Source organism: Haliotis cracherodii, unplaced genomic scaffold (assembly GCF_022045235.1).
Source record: "Haliotis cracherodii isolate W230 unplaced genomic scaffold, xgHalCrac1.p SCAF_7, whole genome shotgun sequence".
Lineage (NCBI taxonomy): Eukaryota > Metazoa > Mollusca > Gastropoda > Lepetellida > Haliotidae > Haliotis > Haliotis cracherodii.
Genome location: NW_027266330.1, coordinates 4,625,399 through 4,650,071, shown reverse-complemented (window position 1 = coordinate 4,650,071; position 24,673 = coordinate 4,625,399). Strand labels below are relative to the sequence as shown.

General features: G+C 40.1%; 1 pseudogene; it reads left to right on the top strand.

Annotated features, from left to right (window-relative positions):
* LOC139447988 (multiple epidermal growth factor-like domains protein 10) lies at positions 1-24,051 on the top strand (annotated as a pseudogene).
* Positions 24,052-24,673: the final 622 nt, after the last annotated feature.

Sequence of the window (24,673 nt, the reverse complement as noted above, 5' to 3'; positions counted from 1 at the left end):
ATGGCAGTTATTCATGGGTATGTATTCTTTTCCTTTTTCAGACATATCGTGACTTATTTGGCGATTCTATGTAATGCATCCTACTTTTCATAAGAGGTAAGTTTGCCAGTTTCATCCAGGTATCTGCTTCAAAAGAAGAGCATGCTATCGTGCCCCTGAATTGTCTGATTGTTTTTATGCCGCCGTCGTATGGTGTATGGAGTGCTCCCTACTCGTCAGGCAACAAACACTTGCTTTTTTATGCAAATTGTGGAGGGTGCTAATGGAAGAGCTGGATATGTGTACCCTTGTCGGTGATATCCCTGACTTCCAACCATCCACTCATATAATTTTCACCACTATCCTGCCCGTTTATGCCCAGAGTCAGATAATCGAGACTGGTTATTCTCTGGCGTTGACGTTCTATATTTCTAAATAAAGCAGAATATTATTTCTCCGAATATATTATATTCAAACTGGACTTATTTTCTATTAGTAGCCTGGGGATGATTTCATAACCACAGAACATACATGGACCGAATGTCCTACTTTGATAAATCTATCAACAAATTTGACAAATACACTTTCATTTTTTGGAGCCCAGTCGTCTCAAGTACCACTATTTGCTTTGACAGCTACTCGATTTGAACGCTTATTATTTTCAGCAATACCCTGCAATCATGGCCAGCAGTGTTTAGACTGTAGCAAAACAGGCGCCTGCTTATCAAAGTGTTTCCCTGGGTATTTCGACAAGGAATGCATGTCTGAATGCAGCAGTCGATGCAAACATAATTTATGTAATCTCACAAACAAAGGCTTCGTTGAATGCATCCTTGGCTGTATTCCCGGATTCCAGGGTACAAGGTGCAACATACCATGTGGACATCATAGACAGTGTACAGAATGTAAACGAGGATGTGTCGACAGCTACTGCCAGATTGGGTCAGTCTGTGTTTCTGGATGCGTGGACTCCTACTATGGCCTTGACTGCAAGAACTGCTCTGAACAATGTAAATCGTGTAATAGAAGCACGGGAATATGTGCCCAGTGTCATTCTCCGTACACTGGTCCCAACTGTGAGATGTCATGTGAGAATTGTAAAGGAACATGCAAGGCTGGATGTGAAGATGGCTGTAACCCCGGATTTTATGGTCACTGGTGTGACAAGGTGTGCAGTGAAAACTGCCGTCTTGACACTGACGCAACTACTGAGTCAGCATGTGACAGAAATGGCTCCAACACTTGCACCCCCGAATGTGACAACAACACAGGAGATTGTATCCACGGTTGTAATGTCGGATGGTATGGTACTAACTAACTCAAAGTGTACAAATCTTTCCTGCACTGAATCAGGAGTGTGTGCAGATGGTTGTGCACCAGGGTATGCTGGGACTAACTGCTCATGCTATGAGAACTGCATCGATCATGTTTGTCACGCTGAGAGCGGAACCTGTGCAAAAGGGTGTGACAATGGTTATTATGGTGACATTTGTAACACTTCGTGTGAGGTATGCATCGATGGTATTTGTGACCGGCAGAATGGAACCTGCACCAAAGGATGTAAGATTACTGACCATGGGTGCAAATCTACCTGTTCAGGAGACTGTCCTATAGATTACTGTCTCAAAGAAATAACATGTGGTAAGACAATATTCATTTGAAAATAAGTAAACAATGAATTTATTATTCTCCATGTTCCTTTCTGAAGATAACTATTATTATATGGTAATTACGTTTATGTTGGAAACAAATTGACGAGTGGGTTGATTTCAGGACCGCTTGGAACTGTTTTTTATTAAAATTATTATGCAGTAATTTTAAGACAATGTAAAATAATGAGGCAAAACAACAAGGAAACTTTGTGTTTTATGTTGAGTAACAGTATCATAAAATAATGGTGTTTAAGCAAAAGGAAAGTCAACCTCATTCCTCAATACAATATTCAGAATTCATCCATTCCTCAACAGCCCTTATCAATTATTATCCACTAGCTGTTAAAATCTACCATAGTCATAGTCTACCAATAAAGGGATGCATATCAGATGACATCATGCCAGTCTATCTGGGATGCATACAGAGACTTGACTGGAGCACAGACCGATATACATGTACAGTGGACCGGAAATATATGCCGGTATATAGAGGGTGTCGGAATACTCAGATGCATTTTAGACAGTCTACTGTACACTCCTATATATCTTTAGAACAGTAAGAATATGAGGTGAGGTGAAATGGGGTTTAACGTCGCGTCCAAGATTATTGCACTTATATAGCGACGGGCATGTACGTGTGTGTGTGTGTGTGGCTGCTTTTACTAGTCTGGGCTGATGCCGATTTATAGTGCTTGATCACTGAGATACCATGCCGCGGTTTAACAAATAAGAAATTGAGAAAGAATTAGATACACAGTAGCTTAAAACATTTTAATACAACCTTCTGCATTTGAAAGATAAATACCGAAAATGTCATATAAGATCAACTTTATTATTATTTTCTTCAGCGGGTAAGCAGCCGGCGGTTGATAGCAGTAACATCATAATAGGAGTATTGACAGTGCTGTGTCTGGGGGGAGTCCTGTTTGCAAGCTTCATGTGTCCTCGAAAATATTCCTCCTCAAGATCGTAAGTACTTGATAGTTCTACAGATATGTGATTTCGTAGATACGTAATCAATCGTCTAAATGATAACAACGAGAGACGCCCTTTAAATTAAGATTAAGCTATATTTCATCAGAGTTTGCAAATAAGAGGATGTTATTTCCTTGTTGTGATTCATCTTCCTAAGCTGTCTAAAGAAATGCGTTATACTACACTACCGTTCTTAAGTTCTCTATCCTGTATCGCGAAATGGTGCCGCAATACGTTCGCGATATTGCCGCGAAAGTACAGCGCGTACTGTATATCGCGTTAGTGGCGCAATTTGGAAAAAAACACTACCTAGTGTTCCTTCTCTCAATTTCGGAATCGAATTTACACATTTTCTCATTCTCACAAAAAACAATATCAGACGTGTGCAAAACAGTTTTGTTTTTCTTTCTAATGTTATACTTTACACTCGTGTACACAAGCTGGTAACATTGATAGCAAGCAGTGACACAACATATTTATTAACACGTGTTTTATATCAATCAATACGGAATTATTCCTAACACCATGTTTATATTCGGAAATAAATATGACACACAAATGCTGATTTCCCTCAAATCAGTTGTAAGGTTTTGCAACTATCTTGGGGCCCGCGACTACAACGTAGCACGGCAGTGATGCCTGAATATACTGACTCTAGATTCGACCAAATCATGATTTTCATTTTCATTTTGATTAATTCTGAGTGGGTAAACATGTTTAACTGAAACATGTACAAGCAGCCACACACACACACACACACGCACACGCACACACGCACACACACACACACACACACACACACACGTGCATGCACGCCGCTATATAAGTGTAATAATCTTGGACGCGACGTTAAACCCCATTTCACCTCAGCTCTAATAGAGAACATTATATTAAATGTATTTTTCCACGTACACTGGCTTTGTTTAGCTGCGGATATGCCCCGAATCCCCCTTTTAGTTTGCAATCTGGAAAAATATACACCTTTGTCATGAGATTGTTAATACTTTGCATATTCTCACTTCTATGTGGCGTAATATCTAATCCAACTGAATACCCAGTCAATATTTTATTGAGTTTGGTTTGTTTTATTAACCAATGTCTTTTTCACGAATACACGCCCATGACGTGTTCATATTTGGATCTCGCTATGTACGGAGTCGTTTCTTATTTGGTCAATTTACTCTTGAACTTACACAGTCACTCGCCTTCAAACTGCAGCACCTGGAGTGAATAAACAGTTATGCAGGTGTTTATAACCCAGACTGACGGAATTATGCAATTAAATATTTGCTTATATATTCTCTTTAAAAAAAGGAAACTCGATACGGATATTTTTGGCCATGAAAGCAAAATTAGCTGGCCAAGATATGCACAATGAAGAGATTTAATGTGTTATAGTGTCAGTGACAAATTTCCCGGATCAAAATGATCACAACAAGGACATGCAAAACATTAGTCGGGAAACACGTACGATTCGGAAAAACGCACCCAGTGTATTAACAAACGGGCCACGGAGCTGCACGTACTACACGTGCAGCAGCACTGTGAACGGTTTTAAAGTGCAGGGTTTTTGATTTCCTGGCATCTGCGTCAATCGAACAGTGACAGTTTAACAACATGCCAACATTAACAGAAGTGCAAGGAAACAACTTCACAGGCTGCTTGAAGACAGGGGAATCCCGATCAGCTGTTGCCAGGATTTTCAATGTAGCGCCAAGCACCATCACAAGGCTATGCAATCGGTTTCACCAGCATGGGTCAACACTTGATCGGCCAAGGTCGGGACGACCAGGATTAACCACCCCCGCCCAAGATCGCTACACTCGACTGAGCCGCCTTCGTGATAGGACGACCACAGCCACCTCAACCTCATCCCAAATACTCGGACTGCGGAGAATCTCCGACCAGACCGTACAAAACCGTTTAAGAGTTCTACGATCAAGACATCCTGTTCGACGCGTTATATTGAGACAACATCGTCAACAACGACTGCGACGGAGAGATGTCTGGTTCAGCGACGTATATTTTCTCCTACGTCGAGGGGATACAAGAGCACGGTTATACAGACGTCCGGGAGAGCGTTACGCCGGAAACTGCGAACAGGAAGTGGACAGGTTTGGTGGGGGTAGCGTTATGATGTGATCTCTCATCATGGAAGGACAGGTTTGGTCCATAATCAGGGCAATCTTACGGCTCAACGATACATCAATGAAATTCTGCTACCAGGTGTCCTCCCAATTGCAACCAATGGCAACGGTGCATTATAGATGTGATATTATTTACGATGTATTTATTCCAATTGCGCGCGCGTGCGTGCGTGCGTGCGTGCGTGCGTGTGCCACAGGCCTATGGCCTGATTGAGAGCATTATAAATAATATATTGTATGCTGAAACAGAACGCGTACTGTGCTATTGTTTTATTATTTTTTTCCTCAGGACCTACCACTGATGTCACTTTCATTATAGGCATAACAACAGCGTGCACGTGTTTGCTTTGCCTTGATGACATCATAGTAGCATCATGCATTGTTTACTAAAAACAATGTTCAAGAAAAACAAGAATGCTACTTGTCATATTTGACACATCATATTTTACATATAGGCCAATTAACAAATCTCTATAATTACCTACAAAGTCAGAAGGTCCACACTATTACAAAACCAGACGGATTGAAAACTGATTACATATTTACCTTCAGTTAGACCGTGGATGTGTATAAATATCACTGTGTTTTATTGCCAATGTCGATAAACAAATATATGATTTTTGTTGTAGGGAAGAAACTGATGATGAAGTGGAATGTCCAGTAGGGTAGCTGGAAGTACACGACTACGAGCTTGTGGATTTAGATCCAGGTGAAAACGAAACAGGCCCAGTGATAGTCTATCTTTAGTGGAGGCTCACGTTACAATAATCTAGCTGTTGAATATGATGACCAGGAGTCATATCAACAGTGGTCAGTTCACAGTATTGTGAAGAGTGCTTTTTGTGATTGTTTGGTAGGAATCTTTTTAACATGTCAAGATTGAACATAAAGAGAAACATTTTGCAGATTTGCAGTTATACTTTGGTATTATGGGGCTCTCCAAATATGTAACTTCTTTGCCTGTGGTTATCTCTTTATACTCTCGCGTGCCAGTCGAGGTCATGAAGTGTTCCGTGCAAGAGGACATGTGAAGTGAGCTCAAAACATCACAAAACATGAGTTGGTATTATTTATACACCTATGCCTGTTAAAGTTCCAGTAAAACATCATTCTCCTTGTAGTTGACTATTTGTAAATAGCTGAAAACGAATGATCACGAACATTCTTCCACCACCCAGACACTTTTCTAATAAAATGATATGGAGTTGTTTTAACCATTTGAAACAAAGTGACTCTCAAGAAAATCTGGGGTTTGTCCGCTTGTTTTGAAACATAATGCACAAATATTACTCCTGGTCTTAAGTACTTGTTCTGTTCTATTATCTAATAAATATCTTTATCAATAAACATTTGTGGTTTCTTTTTTATGCTCTTCAGTTACGTGGAAATTTGGGACAAATTATTTTTGCAAGAAGTAGACTTTCCATAGGCACCAATTGTGCTCCTATCCTTGCTGATCTGTTTCAGATTGGCACAATCAAAACAAGTTAAGTTTAACATGAGCCTCAGGTGTGTCGATAATCTGAAATCGTTCAATAATGGACAAACAGACAATTCTCTTCCACGTATTTACCTACCTGAACTAAAAATAAAGAGACCATCTCTTTCATATTAGATCTATGCAACAACAAAATCTCCACCAGACTGGATAACTAGAGTGGTGATTTCAACTTTCAAATAGTCAACTTTGCCTTTATGTCGAGCAATATTTCAGCACCTACACCCTTTGGTGTCTATAGTTCACAACTTTCGAGGTTCAATCGAATAGCTCAAAGAGCACCATACGGCTTTTGCTAAAAAGTTGTGTGCTCAGGGTTACAACATTCAAGGCCTCAATAAAGTGTTCAAACAGTTTTATGGTAGACATGTGGAGAACATTTCCAAATTGACGCATTATGGAGTTGGTTTTGTCGTTTTTATTTACCTTTCAATTACCTGAAGTCTATTATACTGATGCTCTGTGTTGCCTTAGGATGTTCGACTACAGGCTGACACTCTGTGATGTAAATTAAATATTGTTCAAAGCGGGCCTTTACCAAATTCATTTAAGTACTGGGAACATTTAGTGACATGTATATTTAAGCGGTGTGAGGCTACATATGGTTTAGCGTCACGTTCAAGATGATATTCAAGTCAAACTTCACATTCTACTTGTACTATGGATGATAACTTCATAATAGAGTATGTCCGAGGTGCGTTCAAACGCTTCTGCAAGTCAAATACAACAGTGATAAACAAGAAGACTAAATTAATTTTTATTTTTCAAAATGATGTCTTCCCTTTTTAATGCGTTTGTTCCATTTGTCCTTCGAGACTGTTATCATTCTTTTATTGAACTTCGGTCCACAACAGCAGACTTAAAGTCGTCATCGTCTGCAAAACGTTGTCAAATTCTCGAAAGAGATAATAAACATCTAAGTCAAGATCCGGCCTCTAGGCGGGATTATTGAAACATTGAAACCATCTAGATTATCAATGTATCTTATGATAAGGGACTAGTTCTACACTGTATCACAAGAGGATAGCATTTTGTAAATCTGACATATCATTAATTAAAAAAAAATGGTTTTAGGTAATAGGGGAATATGAGACGGGCTACTTTCAGTTAGATATTTATGAAAAGGAGAAGCGGAAGTGAATGTTGAGCACTTAGTATTCTTTAATATATCTTACTCAAATTACCCTTTTAAGCTTTTAAGAATGAAGACATGGTAATCAACATTATTTACTTCAGCTAAACGTCAAGTGATGTAAACGTGCAAAACAACCTTCAAGACACAGTTCTGTGGCAAGTTTACTATTTGTACACTTTTCGAAATTATTGATGCCTGAATCTTCTTTCTTTGGTTTCGCCTTCATCCACTGAAATACAAACTGAATATATATATATTCGACTGAAGAGACAACATTCAATTGGAGATACAATTTTACCAATATTTTAACAGTACTGTACATATAGAAACTTGTGTAAATTTCCAAATGTATGACGTTGGAAATAGCTCAGCCTACAGATAAGTCAGTCCTATACTGATATATAAAATGTCGACGCCAGAAAATAACCAGTCTCGATTATCCGCCAATGCAGATTCCATTGGGCGCACAAGAAAAATAGCTATGAAAATATAAATATGAATGGATCAGTCAGTGATGACAACAGGTGTTGTTGAAAAGGGCAAGCATGTCCTGTTCTCTCCGTAACACCCGCCACTCAGACAAATTGCATAAATAGTGGCGGCCTTCAAACAAACCAGGCTGAATCCACTGACGCGATAGGCCATTTACTGATTTCGTTGAAATTAAAATGATACGTTAATTTTGAATTACATGTGTACAAGAGTAAATATTCTGCTGTAAATAAGTAAAGAGATAACGTTTAAAAATATCTTCGTTTAGCATCACATTTGCAAACATTAGAATCACGTCACAGTTGCTTGCAAGAGCCACCGTCGACACAATGCCCTCTGACCCTACCTTAGTCTCATATGAACTTTATTTGTGTTACTTGGCAGTTTATTTTATTAATACACAATGCCATTTAGAAAGTGGTCAAATGTAACACATGTTATTTTTGGGATAACACTTTCTTAGTAAATTACAGATTCTAGTACTTTTAGGGGGTTTAGTCCTGTCCGGGATTCGAAACTACACTTGCCAGAGTGAGGCACCTAATCGCCAGGATACAAAGTCAGCGACCTAACCCACTCAGCCACCGAGGCTTCCACAAAAATGAAAGTCCGACAACTGGTAGTCTAGATCACGTATTTTGGGTACCCCTCTGACAAGTGTAAATTGGCATGGCTCCCATGGCCGTAAGCTATGAATACATAATGCCTTTTAGAAAGTGGTCAAATGTAACACATGTTATATTTGGGATAACACCAAAGTACGTGATCCAGACTACCAATTGTCGGACTTTCATCTTTTGTGCGAAGTCAGCCTTTTAACGAACCAGACAACATATTTGGCGTTACAGGGAAAACAGCTGTGAAAATTATATGAACTACTGCAAATCAGTGATGACAGCAATCGAAAGAGCATGGGATACATGTACATTGGGAATTGGCACTAGATTATGAGGACACTTCTCATGTAATATATGTTACCGCTATTTACAAATATGTTTGACATATACATTTCTAGTTTGAACACTATTCAATCGATAATGAATATGTGTTGGTCGATACACACACACACACACACACACACACACACACACACACACACACACACACACACACACACACACACACACATTATATATATATATACTGAACAGCATTGAAATCGCACCAGCAATAAATCTTGAAATATTACAAAAACAACTTGAGCAATGACCGATTTTAATTAGAACAGACATAGACGGATTATTAAGAAAGACGACAAAGGAAACAGGAATACCACACAGTAATTACATTTATGTCATCAGTGTAAGGAAGGCACATAGGGTTAAAATGAAAAGTCAATATCTAGTATGTCTGCCATTGGCAGCAACACAGGCCATGCAACGTCTTCTCATTGATCGAATAAGTCTGCGAATAGTGTTCTGGGGCATTCCACTCTTGACGTAGTGTATCTTCAAGTTCTCTCAGGTTCTGTACTTGCGGACGACTTGAGAGGCGTTGACCCAGGTAATCCCATAGATGTTTAATTGGCGATAGATCGGGTGACAGGGCTTGCCATGGAAGCAGAGGCACATTATTGTTCGCTAGGTACTATGTTGAAACACGTGCTGTGTGCGCTCTTGCATTATCTTGCTGGAAGGTGTACATATCCTGGTGCTGATGAAAGAATGGGATTTGCCAATATATTATTCCTGTAGTAAAAGGCATTAACTCTTCCACGACAAACATGGAGCTCTGTTCGGTGGAAATGACTGATGCCCCCTCCCACCCACTCCTTCCCCCCCTATCGATCTGTCTGTACAATGCAGACATTGTATTTACGTTCTCCATGTCGACGTCACACTCGCAGTCGAACGTCAGCATTCCATAAATGAAAGCGGGACCAACATACGTTCATTTCGATGTCGATCAGTGAGTATGGGTCCAGCATATGGACGTCGAGCATGTAGCCCTGCAGAGCGGAGACGTCGACGTACGGTGTCAGCGCTGATCAAACCCCGTCGGCCTTGTACGGTTGCTGCTGTCCTGGTAGCCGGAAGTGTACGATCACAAAGATGCCGACGAACAATTATGCGATCCTGACGTGGTGTAGTTACACGACGTTGACCCGGACATGGTCGATCTCTGGTGGTTCTTGTCTGCTGGTATCTGCTCAGTAGCCTGAGGACTGTTGAATGATGACATTGAAACCGTTGTGCAACGACTCTACTTGACGTACCAACTTGAAGCATGGCCAAGGCACGTTCACGTTCCTCCGCTGTTAATCTTGGCATTTCTTGTGTCAGTCTTTTATAGCCCTATTCTGCATGCTTCCCGTGAAACAAAACACGTTTTCCATGATGTGCACGCAATTTGTTGCGTTTTGGCGATGTCGCTCACAAGAAATTTAGGAATGTGTTTGTCGAGCTGTTCTTCATGCTTCGTCCAGAACGTCGTATATTACTCATTCACTTATATATTTTCATATGACTTAAGCCCAGATAAAAATACATCCATTTTCATGGTGGTGAGTTTTCAATACTGTTAAATATATATATATATTCCTGTTAACATGTGCACGTGCTTAAGGTGATTTGCGAGAAAAGTGAATTTAATCACTAAAAAATACAAAATGTACCCGTATGACAATGTGGTATAAAACATGAGCAGAGTTGTACTATCTCACATGAAATCGTTTTATACAACGAACATGCCTCGACTAACCGCAGAGCAGAGAGTGAGAGCCATCGGTATGTTGCAAATGGGACGGACGCAGGAGCACGTTGGCAGGATCATTGGCTGCTTCAAGTGCACCATCGCCAGACTTATCACACGTCACAGGCAAACTGGCAGTGCTGCAGACAGGCCGAGGAGTGGAACACCCAAGGTCACGACCCAACAGGAAGACCGGTTTTTAAAGGTGCTTCACCGAATGTCAAGATTCCTAACTGTGATGTCATCATCCGCAAACAGCCTTGGACATCAAGTTGGCAGAAGGACCGTTGCTAGACGACTCCGCCTGTATGGTCTCCGTGCCTATTGACCTTTCAAGGGCATGACGTTAACGTTTCTACCCCGACGTCACAGACTGAGCTGGACGAGGACTCTACAGCAGTGGCAGCAGAGAAATTGGCGAAGAGTGCTCTTCAGCGACGAGAGTAGGTTCCAGCTCTTCAAGTCTGATGGGCACGTTGTTACGTCCAAGAAGTGGAGCCTTATGGAGGTGGCAGTGTCATGGTCTGAGGGACCAGAAGACAAATCTGGCCATCATCGACGGAAATCTCACTGCACGTCGTCACATTGATGAGGTTTTGCGGCCTGTGGTACTGCCTTTCCCGCAACGACAGTATGGCGAAGGATCCCTCATCAGGATGTCAGGAGCTCGTGTACTCAGTTTGACGTCGTGTTAGGGCGTGCATCGCTGCTGGAGGGAGTCACATCCGATACCGCATAGCACGGGGCTTTAAAAGACATCGACGTCGATTCTGCGGGTGTGATCGAATATTGGGCAGTGCACCCAGCATCATAAACGTGTCTGCATAACTTTAAGTACATGGTTTTTTTTATCTTGTCATTTTTAAATATTGGGTTTTTTTTATAACACAACATCAACAGATACTACATTTTGTGTTTGTTTTGCTTTAGACAAGACAATTGTTTGGTGGCGTGTCTTTTGCCCGTTAGTTTAATATCAATAAGAAAAACTAAACACGAATGTAGATCTCAGTTTTGCGACCCACCATGATAAAGGGGCCTTTCAATCAATATCTCTGCTGTAGTATTAACATCAAGCCCACCTGGCGATTTACCCAATGCTTTGTAGATATCTACTGTAACAATGGACAACTTTAGCTATACTATGCCAACAACATGTGAGACACCTGACATGTTTGCCTTAAATCAAACTGTTATCAAAGATCAGTCATGATTACGTATGTATTTACCTTGAGGTCAAGGTCAGAAAGGAAACTTGCATGCGTTGGTAAACTGTTTCTTTAAAATGAAATCAGTAAATAAAAGCGAAGAAACTCTTTCCATATCATAAGAAATGTCCATGTACGATTATTTAAGGATTGACTGTGTATTTGTTCGGGTCACTGAGTTAAATCCGCATAGCAAACCAATATGCAAACTTTTGTAAGAATCCGCTTTTGTAGATAACACTTGTTTTGTTTGTCGAATATGACTGTTATGTGTTGATCCGGGCAATTTAGAACGAACATTCGTAAATTTACTTACAAACAGACAAGGCATTCAGACTCCTGTTCTGTCTACTATTTTCAGAATTATTTTCAGAATGTTTGCACAAATAACAGGACAATTGTTTTATTTTAACCAAAGTTTAGAAATAAAACGATACCTTGATAACTATCTACCATAGTACATTATTTGTATTTCTTTGCATACAAAGAATGTATGCAAATCCTCCATTATATACTCTACTCAAATTGCAAGTAGGTACATCACGTGGGGGAAAATCTGAAAAAAGTGGAGCTGACCCAGAAATGGAGAGTTACGATTGGATATTTTCCTTCATAAATTTAATTTCCGTTACTAGGTATAATGTGTCCTCATGTTTTTTTTCCATATATTTAGAGCAAATTCTGGTGTTAAGTTACCTTATATTTATCATAGACACGTCACATGTTAAAAAGCTGAAATCAAGCGGCCTCTCATTAAGCGGCTCACAACAGGTGTTGTCTGTGACTGCATTCCATGTACAACATATGCAGCAAGTGCGCTGTAACAACTGCTCTCCATTACTAGGGAAAGTGATACCATACGATTTGATCAGGTGAAAAGTGTTAAAAACGAAAAAGGTGCTGACATCATGTATATGATGATTATGAACAATATATGTGTTACCGAATTATTATCCCTCAATGTTTCTCCAAAAATATTTTAGTTAGAGAAGGGACATTTTACACACCGAGTTCGAAAATTGGCGTTGTAAATTCATTTTAAACAGAGTTATGGCCCTTGCTCCGTGCTTTTCAATTTAGTGCATATTGCGTAAAATGGAGACACGCTTTCGCAGAAACTACCACAGTTACATTAATGAAAGGTTTGCACGCTTATCTACTTATCTAGATACTTGTCAAGATTGAGTTCGAGAATTGGTCCCGTTTATTATTTGTTTAAAGAGTTACGTCCCTTGATCCATGTTTATTCACTTATTGCATAGTGTAGGCTATCGGGACAGGTTTTCTCTCAGATAGCTTATCTGAGAGATTCTTATCAAGGGTGAGTCATTTTTTCTAGAGAAGGGACCTTTGGTGTGTAATAACTTCACATTAAATCATTTTGTCTGATGACACAAAGAGGCCCAAATGCCTCGCCTGTATATAGTTTATATTCACTTAAGCATTGAAGTTGTATTTGTTGATGAAGACAGTGCCTCACGTGAGCAAATTCCATGATGTCTTCAACAGCTGATGAACGTCAACAAATACAACTTATTCCATATATTGAGAGAGCATAAATCATAACAAGAAAATACATTAAACATCAAATTTTAATTATTTAAGGCGAACTATATGAACGCGTAGAGTCGTGATGCCTAGACGTCATCCGTCCCAAACATTCCATTTGGAGTGCCATCCCTTGGTTTTACAAACGGCAGAAAATGGCGGTTACGGCAATGTCATTCACTTGAAATAAAAATTGCACCCAGTAAAGTTAGCGTTGGAAAGAAAACCAGACCCGGCTGATGCTAAAACAAAATGGATTGATATTAACGTTCAGTGAACTTTGGGTGTGTGATGAGTCATACTACGGCTGCTGATGACGGGGATTACCGCTTGAGGCGGCGCGTTTGGAATTCCCGAAGCAATACACGACAAAGTGGAGCTCAGTGATTTCTTTTGGTAAGTCGAGCATTCTGTGTTGTAGCTTCGCATGGACACTTCATTTCGATGACATGACATACACATGATCTGTCTGGCTTCAAAGCCTGCATCATTCATAGCCTGAACCGATGTCGCTCTCAGTTTTCCCAAATGATGTTTAATGTTTTTTTTAGACATTGGGGAATCCCCCGAAAGTAGTTCTGTATGTCTCCGCTCGATTGACAACGTAATCACGTGACATACTGAATAGCAGTCAGTTTGGTAGTGTTCACCTAGGCGAGGTCACCCGCTACTGTCAATATTACTATATGCGCAAAGAACATTCTAATATGCCCCATGGAGAGGAATAGTGATTTTATTCGCAGATTAAAGCCAAAAAAACAGTTGTGCTCCTTATCCTTCCCCTGGTACAACTAGTATTGTCTGTACCCATCCATGTGCATATTGACTGAAAGCCAAATGATGTTTCACCAAGAGCCTGTATCCAACCGCGGTAGAGACAGTTTGTATTATTTTAACGTTTTGTCAAATTGTGGAACTGTGAATTGTATTCAAACATAAGTGACACTGAAGTGGTATGCTCTTTTCAGCTGATGGCTTCTTGCGAAGCTCCTGAGACGAGTGGAAACTGTTTGCCCACTGTCGCGTCTTCCAGGTATGGTGTCCTTAAAACGGATGAAAATATTTCCTCCTTTGGGCAGAAAAGGTATGTTATTTGGTAAGTCAGGCTATTTTAAGTAGTCATTGATTGTTGGGTGATTTCACAGTCTTACAATGCAAAACCTTTAAATGACGCTATTTAGGAAATTGTACATTTAGCATAGAAATATGTGATGTTTCGAATGTGAAGTCTTGAATTAATATGATATACATGTAGTACATTCCGTTGAGTTTACCACAGTCAAATTGTCTTAACTTATGTTAAATAACGTATAACAAAGGTATCAGAGTGGAACTGCTATTATATATTATATGTCATATATACTGAACAACAAAAGTTCCTGCCATTGACTAAGATTTAATGCAAAGTTATGTTTTTTACCAAATCTGACACAATTTCGGTTTGCAACAGATAAAAGACTCCTGTAAGTGTTCAAATGGTTTAATTTGCAATACTGACTTAAGAAAATGCGTGATTTAATAAAAAAACATGAACATGCCAAAATGTCAATTTACAAATCAATAGCGTGTGTGTCCACCTGTGGTTGCGATGCAAGCAACACATCTTCGTCTCATGGAATGGAACAGGCGTCGCACAAAGTCCTGTGGGATATCTGTCCATACCTGCTGGAGCATGTTCCTGGAGTGTCTGTGGAACACGTGGTTGACGTCGAAGGCGCCGATCCATCTCATCCCACATGTGCACGATTGGTGAGAGATCTAGGGAGCGAGCCTGCCAGGGGATGATATTCACGTTGTTTTGTTGAAGAGAATCATGAACTAGTCGACCAATATGTGGCCGGGAGTTGTTATGTTGAATGTAATGCCTGGGCTATGACGACGCAAAACGGTAGAACAACATGGCCAATGATCTCGTAGCGTTAGCGCTGTCCATTGAGATTTCCCTCTACCACTATCAAACAGGTCCCCTGTCTTGCCCCTATACCATAACGCTGCCGCCCCCGAACCGATCTTCTTCTATGACACAATGATTGACGTAACGTTCACCTCGACGTCGGTACACTCGAATCCGTCCATCGCCGTGGCTGAGGTGAAAACGAGACTCTTCAGGGAATAGAACTTGTCCCCACTGAGTGACCGTCCAGCACTGTCTGCACCACTGGAGACGTGTTTGACGGTGGTTTCCTATCAAAATGGGACCTCTGGCGGGTCTTCTGGCGACAATCCCTGCACATCTGAGGCAACGACGTACGGTTTGTGGAGATATTCGTCGAAGGCCAGGGATGCTTCCTGCAGTCACTGTTGCTGACTGGAATCGATTTCGTAGGTGTGTTGTCCGAGTCCAGTTGTCTTGTCGATTATTGGTTACGCGTGGCCTGCCATTCCGAGGATGTTCTCTGACTGCACTCGTCTGTTGCCAACGTTGCCATAAACACCAAATGGTGTTTCTGTGGACGTTAAATTGACTTGCAACATCACGTTGACTCGATCGTGCTTCAAGCATACCAATGGCTCGCAGACGCTCATTTTCGGACAGGCGTGGCATTCCGTAATGTTGAATAATTTGCATGGAATGCATGCTTTTCTGTAGCAGTTGCGTTTTTGTGACTTGATTCCATACATGTACTACAGTATTGAAAACCAAACTTTACTTGTTTGAAAAATACACTAAAACATTGGTGTCACAGGGACTTTTGTTGTTGAGTATATATCGAGAGCAAAGCCAAGACAATAAGTCAAGTAATGTCGGAAATGAAAGAAAACGGCTTGTTGTCGTGATTTTGTATCGAAATATAATATTGATCCACATCAGAGGACATTTCCAAAATTGAAATTGTAAGTGAACAATTACCTTGCCTTTGCATGTGTTTGTGACGGAGGCCACTGGTGGTGCAGAATACGCTTTCCTTTTCGCGAACCCCTGATATAATCACTTTTTGATAGGGATTCATTAACTCATACTCATGACATAGTCGGAATCGTACAATCGACTCTGCTTTTGGCAGTTATCTCTCATGAATATGAAAAGGTTTTCATCGCTTTTATGTAAAAGTAATGAAAAATAGAATGACGTCACAAATGATATTTCCTCTGATATCACCAAGACGCACCTTTGTGTTCTCAAACTACCTCTATGCTGATATCCATTCTGATAAACGTGAGCTGGTTCGTCTGTGGCTGGTGTCTGCATATTCTTATGTATGTGCGCGTATTACACAGACAGCAAGGACACTCCCATCACGAGCGAAAGATCTGTCTCAAAACATAACATATTTTGCCCTCAGTAAATTGGCGATGTAGTTGATTGATTTATAATTGCACTGTCCCAAATATATGTTATGAAAAGAAAAACGTTGTATAAGGTTTATCTGTTTGATAAACTCTAACATTGTAAATAGTATTCCTTGACGTGAGTAAAATCTGCTTTCATATGTTACATTTATGTTAACAGTAGGTCAACGTGCTCACGATATGTTCAATTTAAAGCTGAACGAAATTGCATTTCATTGAAAAAACAAAATTTACCCTTAACTTCAGTTTGGACCTCGGAGACACGTTGAACATTCAATAAAGTAAGATTACCTTATTTACATATCCTAGCCATTTTTAACAAACTGATCACATAATGTATAACCGAGGTAATGACGAAGGTGGTTCTCCAGGATTTTACTTCTTCACAATTTAATTACTACGGTAATTCAGTCAAAAGAGGTATTACTCCGTTCAGTCATGATTTAAAAAAGAGGAAGAGCATGCTCATAAATCAATAACAATCTGAAAAGTGTCGTCTGCCTAAAGAGAAGTCATTTGTTCATGAATGAATAAAGAAAGAATAAAGGACACGTGCTGTAAGTCACTGATCAAGTGATACAACTCGAATCAAGTCATTCATTGCCATTATTTAGCACTCGTTGAAGACATCCCTGTGTAATGAATGTATTATACATTGTGTAATAATATCAAGCACTGGACGCACTAATTGCGGTCATTCGATGTTCATTTGCGAATGGGTCGTCGGTAGCACTGCGCAACTGCGCGCAACATTTACTTTGCACTCAGTCTGTTTATCAACTTTCAATAGACACTTCTAATTCTCTTGAAAACACCGTAGAGATGCATTGACAAAATATGCATTCAAATCATGACTCGAATTGTGTTACTTGATTGTTATTATTGCAATAGCTTTTGATCTTGTGCAGGGTTTGAACATATATTTTAAATCGACAGAGTATACAAACCATCAAACTTATATCGTAGTAAATCAATAACGATCAAAATATTTTGTCTCCGCATCATCACATTCATCGCCAGAGTCGTCATGTAACTTTTGGTGCTCCATTATTGATGTGTGAGTGAATTTGGTAAATCAACTCTTTGAATAGTATTTCTATCAAATTACGGCATGTCAGCTTTACGTGGGAGGATAGAAGAAGGTCTAAGGTATTCAACTTTGTCAAAGCAAACGAGCACAGAAGGCGAATCTGAAATTCGGACACACGATGATAAGTTTCAGTGCGAACTGCGGCGCCTGTCGGAAACATATGTACAATGTATTGCCAGCTCGCCCAATAGAGACAAAAGTCTATGTATCATCAGGTGCAAATGTTTGATTCATACACAATCCTTATTCCTTTTTCCAATGTTAAACTTAGACAACTTGCAAAATATACGTGAGTTGTTAATAAATTACTATTCTCGTCCACGTCAGATATTCTGTTTCTAGAACAACTCGTGTGTTAAACTCGTAATATAAATGGTATCTGTAGGAGACTCATTTCGTAATCTACATGTATATATGATCAATTTTGTAAGACATTCTGATATACGTAAAATGAGACATAGTCATATGAATAGTCATTAAGTACAGCTGGACAACACGAATAACATAAAACTGTTTTCATTAGACATAGCATATTTTATTCATGAACAGATTCATTTCATACTTCCCCATTATAGGGACGTTAAAGTTAACTGTCAATATGAAGTCTGAATCCGCGACTGCAACACGCACAACTAAATGTCTTGAGGCCATATCGATGAACTTGATACACCAACCTTGAAAATGTTCATCTGTCATCGCGAGTGAGTAGATAAAATGTATACATATCTTCTGTGATACAATCTGTTTGTTATGATGGGAGTTATACATTGGTATGTATTCTTTTCCATTTTCAGACATATCATGACTTCTGTGGTGATCCTATGTTTTGCATCCGTTCTCCTTTTCATACAAGGTAAGTTTGCCAAATATTCATTGTTTCATCCAATTATCTGCTTCAAAAGAGCAGTATAATATCGTGTTACTGATTGTTAACAGGCCGCCGCCGTATGACAGGAGTGCTACTGCGCGGCGTTAGGCAACAAACACTTTTTTGCGCAGATTGTGTGAGTGTCGGGTGCTAGCCTTTTCGCGAATACGTGGTGTCATCACTGATTTACAGCGATCCATTGATATAATTGTCACCACTATCTTGCCTGTTTATGCTCAATGATATCTGTTTTGCCAGATAATCGCTGGCGTTGACGTTCAATATTTGGTAAATAAAGCAGATATAGTATTCTCCGAATAGATGTTATTCAACCTGAACTTACTTCAATCGGTAACCTGGAGATGATTTCATTGCCTTGTGACAGGCATGGACAGAACTTCCTACTTTGACAAATTTATCAACACATTTAACAAATATACTTTCAGCCCAGTGGTCTAAAGAGTTACTATTTGCTGTCATCGCTTTGCCAGCTTATAGATGTTATCCTGATTTGAATACATTTCGTTTTCAGCAACACCCTGCAATCATGGTCAGCAATGTGAAGACTGTAGCAAAACAGGTGCCTGTGTATCAAAGTGTTACCCTGGGTATTTCAACAAGGAATGCACGTCGAAATGCAGCAGTGGATGCAAACATAATTTATGTAAACTCACACACAGTGGCTTCGGTGAATGCACCCTTGGGTGTATTCTTGGATTCCAGGGTACAAGGTGCAACATACCATGTGAACATCATAGACAGTGTACAGAATGTAAAGGAGGATGTGTCGGCAACTACTGCCAGCTGGGTTCAGTCTGTGTTTCTGGATGCGTGGACTCCTACTATGGCCTTGACTGCAAGAACTGTTCTGAACAATGTAAATCGTGTAATAGAAGCACGGGAATATGTGAGCAGTGTTATTCTCCATACACTGGTCCCAACTGTGAGATGCCATGTGAGAATTGTAAAGGAACATGTACTCGTAAGGCTGGATGCGAAGGAGGCTGTAACCCCGGATTTTATGGTAATTGGTGTCAAAAGGGATGCAGTGAAAGATGTCGCCCTGACGTTGATGCAATTACTGCCTCGGCATGTGACACAGACACCTCAATCAATTGCATCCCTGAATGTGACAACAGGACAGGAGAATGTATCCACGGCTGTTATCCTGGATTGTATGGTCATTGGTGTCAAAAGGTGTGCAGTGAAAACTGCCGTCTTGACGCTGACGCAACTACTGAGTCAGCATGTGACAGAAATGCCCCCAACACTTGCACCCCCGAATGTGACAACAACACCGGAGATTGTATCCACGGTTGTAATGTCGGATGGTATGGTACTAACTGCTCATCTCGATGTAACTCAAAGTGTGCAAATCTTTCCTGCACTGAATCAGGAGTGTGTGCAGATGGTTGTGCACCAGGGTATGCTGGGACTGACTGCTCATGTCATGAGAACTGCATCGATCATGTTTGTCACGCTGAGAGCGGAACCTGTGCAAAAGGGTGTGACAATGGTTATTATGGTGACATTTGTAACACTTCCTGTGAGATATGCATCGATGGTATTTGTGACCGGCAGAATGGAACCTGCACCAAAGGATGTAAGATTACTGACCATGGATGCAAATCTACCTGTTCAGGAGACTGTCCTATAGACTACTGTCTCAAAGAAATAACATGTGGTAAGACAATATTCATTTGAAAATAAGTAAACAATGAATTTATTATTCTCCATGTTCCTTTCTGAAGATAACTATTATTATATGGTAATTACGTTTATGTTGGAAACAAATTGACGAGTGGGTTGATTTCAGGACCGCTTGGAACTGTTTTTTATTAAAATTATTATGCAGTAATTTTAAGACAATGTAAAATAATGAGGCAAAACAACAAGCAAACTTTGTGTTTTATGTTGAGTAACAGTATCATAAAATAATGGTGTTTAAGCAAAAGGAAAGTCAACCTCATTCCTCAATACAATATTCAGAATTCATCCATTCCTCAACAGCCCTTATCAATTATTATCCACTAGCTGTTAAAATCTACTATAGTCACATAGTCTACCAATAAAGAGATGCATATCAGATGACATCATGCCAGTCTATCTGGGATGCATACAGAGACTTGACTGGAGCACAGACCGATATACATGTACAGTGGACCGGAAATATATGCCGGTATATAGAGGGTGTCGGAATACTCAGATGCATTTTAGACAGTCTACTGTACACTCCTATATATCTTTAGAACAGTAAGAATATAAGGTGAGGTGAAATGGGGTTTAACGTCGCGTCCAAGATTATTGCACTTATATAGCGACGGGCATGTACGTGTGTGTGTGTGTGTGTGGCTGCTTTTACTAGTCTGGGCTGATGCCGATTTATAGTGCTTGATCACTGAGATACCATGCCGCGGTTTAACAAATAAGAAATTGAGAAAGAATTAGATACACAGTAGCTTAAAACATTTTAATACAACCTTCTGCATGTGAAAGATAAATACCGAAAATGTCATATAAGATCAACTTTATTATTATTTTCTTCAGCGGGTAAGCAGCCGGCGGTTGATAGCAGTAACATCATAATAGGAGTATTGACAGTGCTGTGTCTGGGGGGAGTCCTGTTTGCAAGCTTCATGTGTCCTCGAAAATATTCCTCCTCAAGATGGTAAGTACTTGATAGTTCTACAGATATGTGATTTAGTAGATACGTAATCAATCGTCTAAATGATAACAACGAGAGACGCCCTTTAAATTAAGATTAAGCTATATTTCATCAGAGTTTGCAAATAAGAGGATGTTATTTCCTTGTTGTGATTCATCTTCCTAAGCTGTCTAAAGAAATGCGTTATACTACACTACCGTTCTTAAGTTCTCTATCCTGTATCGCGAAATGGTGTCGCGATACGTTCGCGATATTGCCGCGAAAGTACAGCGCGTACTGTATATCGCGTTAGTGGCGCAATTTGGAAAAAACACTACCTAGTGTTCCTTCTCTCAATTTCGGAATCGAATTTACACATTTTCTCATTCTCACAAAAAACAATATCAGACGTGTGCAAAACAGTTTTGTTTTTCTTTCTAATGTTATACTTTACACTCGTGTACACAAGCTGGTAACATTGATAGCAAGCAGTGACACAACATATTTATTAACACGTGTTTTATATCAATCAATACGGAATTATTCCTAACACCATGTTTATATTCGGAAATAAATATGACACACAAATGCTGATTTCCCTCAAATCAGTTGTAAGGTTTTGCAACTATCTTGGGGCCCGCGACTACAACGTAGCACGGCAGTGATGCCTGAATATACTGACTCTAGATTCGACCAAATCATGATTTTCATTTTCATTTTGATTAATTCTGAGTGGGTAAACATGTTTAACTGAAGCATGTACAAGCAGCCACACACACACACACACACACACGCACACACACACACACACACACACACACACACACACACGTGCATGCACGCCGCTATATAAGTGTAATAATCTTGGACGCGACGTTAAACCCCATTTCACCTCAGCTCTAATAGAGAACATTATATTAAATGTATTTTTCCACGTACACTGGCTTTGTTTAGCTGCGGATATGCCCCGAATCCCCCTTTTAGTTTGCAATCTGGAAAAATATACACCTTTGTCATGAGATTGTTAATACTTTGCATATTCTCACTTCTATGTGGCGTAATATCTAATCCAACTGAATACCCAGTCAATATTTTATTGAGTTTGGTTTGTTTTATTAACCAATGTCTTTTTCACGAATACACGCCCATGACGTGTTCATATTTGGATCTCGCTATGTACGGAGTCGTTTCTTATTTGGTCAATTTACTCTTGAACTTACACAGTCACTCGCCTTCAAACTGCAGCACCTGGAGTGAATAAACAGTTATGCAGGTGTTTATAACCCAGACTGACGGAATTATGCAATTAAATATTTGCTTATATATTCTCTTTAAAAAAAAGGAAACTCGATACGGATATTTTTGGCCATGAAAGCAAAATTAGCTGGCCAAGATATGCACAATGAAGAGATTTAATGTGTTATAGTGTCAGTGACAAATTTCCCGGATCAAAATGATCACAACAAGGACATGCAAAACATTAGTCGGGAAACACGTACGATTCGGAAAAACGCACCCAGTGTATTAACAAACGGGCCATGGAGCTGCACGTACTACACGTGCAGCAGCACTGTGAACGGTTTTAAAGTGCAGGGTTTTTGATTTCCTGGCATCTCCGTCAATCGAACAGTGACAGTTTAACAACATGCCAACATTAACAGAAGTGCAAGGAAACAACTTCACAGGCTGCTTGAAGACAGGGGAATCCCGATCAGCTGTTGCCAGGATTTTCAATGTAGCGCCAAGCACCATGCAATCGGTTTCACCAGCATGGGTCAACACTTGATCGGCCAAGGTCGGGACGACCAGGATTAACCACCCCCGCCCAAGATCGCTACACTCGACTGAGCCGCCTTCGTGATAGGACGACCACAGCCACCTCAACCTCATCCCAAATACTCGGACTGCGGAGAATCTCCGACCAGACCGTACAAAACCGTTTAAGAGTTCTACGATCAAGACATCCTGTTCGACGCGTTATATTGAGACAACATCGTCAACAACGACTGCGACGGAGAGATGTCTGGTTCAGCGACGTATATTTTCTCCTACGTCGAGGGGATACAAGAGCACGGTTATACAGACGTCCGGGAGAGCGTTACGCCGGAAACTGCGAACAGGAAGTGGACAGGTTTGGTGGGGGTAGCGTTATGATGTGATCTCTCATCATGGAAGGACAGGTTTGGTCCATAATCAGGGCAATCTTACGGCTCAACGATACATCAATGAAATTCTGCTACCAGGTGTCCTCCCAATTGCAACCAATGGCAACGGTGCATTATAGATGTGATATTATTTACGATGTATTTATTCCAATTGCGCGCGCGTGCGTGCGTGCGTGCGTGCGTGCGTGTGCCACAGGCCTATGGCCTGATTGAGAGCATTATAAATAATATATTGTATGCTGAAACAGAACGCGTACTGTGCTATTGTTTTATTATTTTTTTCCTCAGGACCTACCACTGATGTCACTTTCATTATAGGCATAACAACAGCGTGCACGTGTTTGCTTTGCCTTGATGACATCATAGTAGCATCATGCATTGTTTACTAAAAACAATGTTCAAGAAAAACAAGAATGCTACTTGTCATATTTGACACATCATATTTTACATATAGGCCAATTAACAAATCTCTATAATTACCTACAAAGTCAGAAGGTCCACACTATTACAAAACCAGACGGATTGAAAACTGATTACATATTTACCTTCAGTTAGACCGTGGATGTGTATAAATATCACTGTGTTTTATTGCCAATGTCGATAAACAAATATATGATTTTTGTTGTAGGGAAGAAACTGATGATGAAGTGGAATGTCCAGTAGGGTAGCTGGAAGTACACGACTACGAGCTTGTGGATTTAGATCCAGGTGAAAACGAAACAGGCCCAGTGATAGTCTATCTTTAGTGGAGGCTCACGTTACAATAATCTAGCTGTTGAATATGATGACCAGGAGTCATATCAACAGTGGTCAGTTCACAGTATTGTGAAGAGTGCTTTTTGTGATTGTTTGGTAGGAATCTTTTTAACATGTCAAGATTGAACATAAAGAGAAACATTTTGCAGATTTGCAGTTATACTTTGGTATTATGGGGCTCTCCAAATATGTAACTTCTTTGCCTGTGGTTATCTCTTTATACTCTCGCGTGCCAGTCGAGGTCATGAAGTGTTCCGTGCAAGAGGACATGTGAAGTGAGCTCAAAACATCACAAAACATGAGTTGGTATTATTTATACACCTATGCCTGTTAAAGTTCCAGTAAAACATCATTCTCCTTGTAGTTGACTATTTGTAAATAGCTGAAAACGAATGATCACGAACATTCTTCCACCACCCAGACACTTTTCTAATAAAATGATATGGAGTTGTTTTAACCATTTGAAACAAAGTGACTCTCAAGAAAATCTGGGGTTTGTCCGCTTGTTTTGAAACATAATGCACAAATATTACT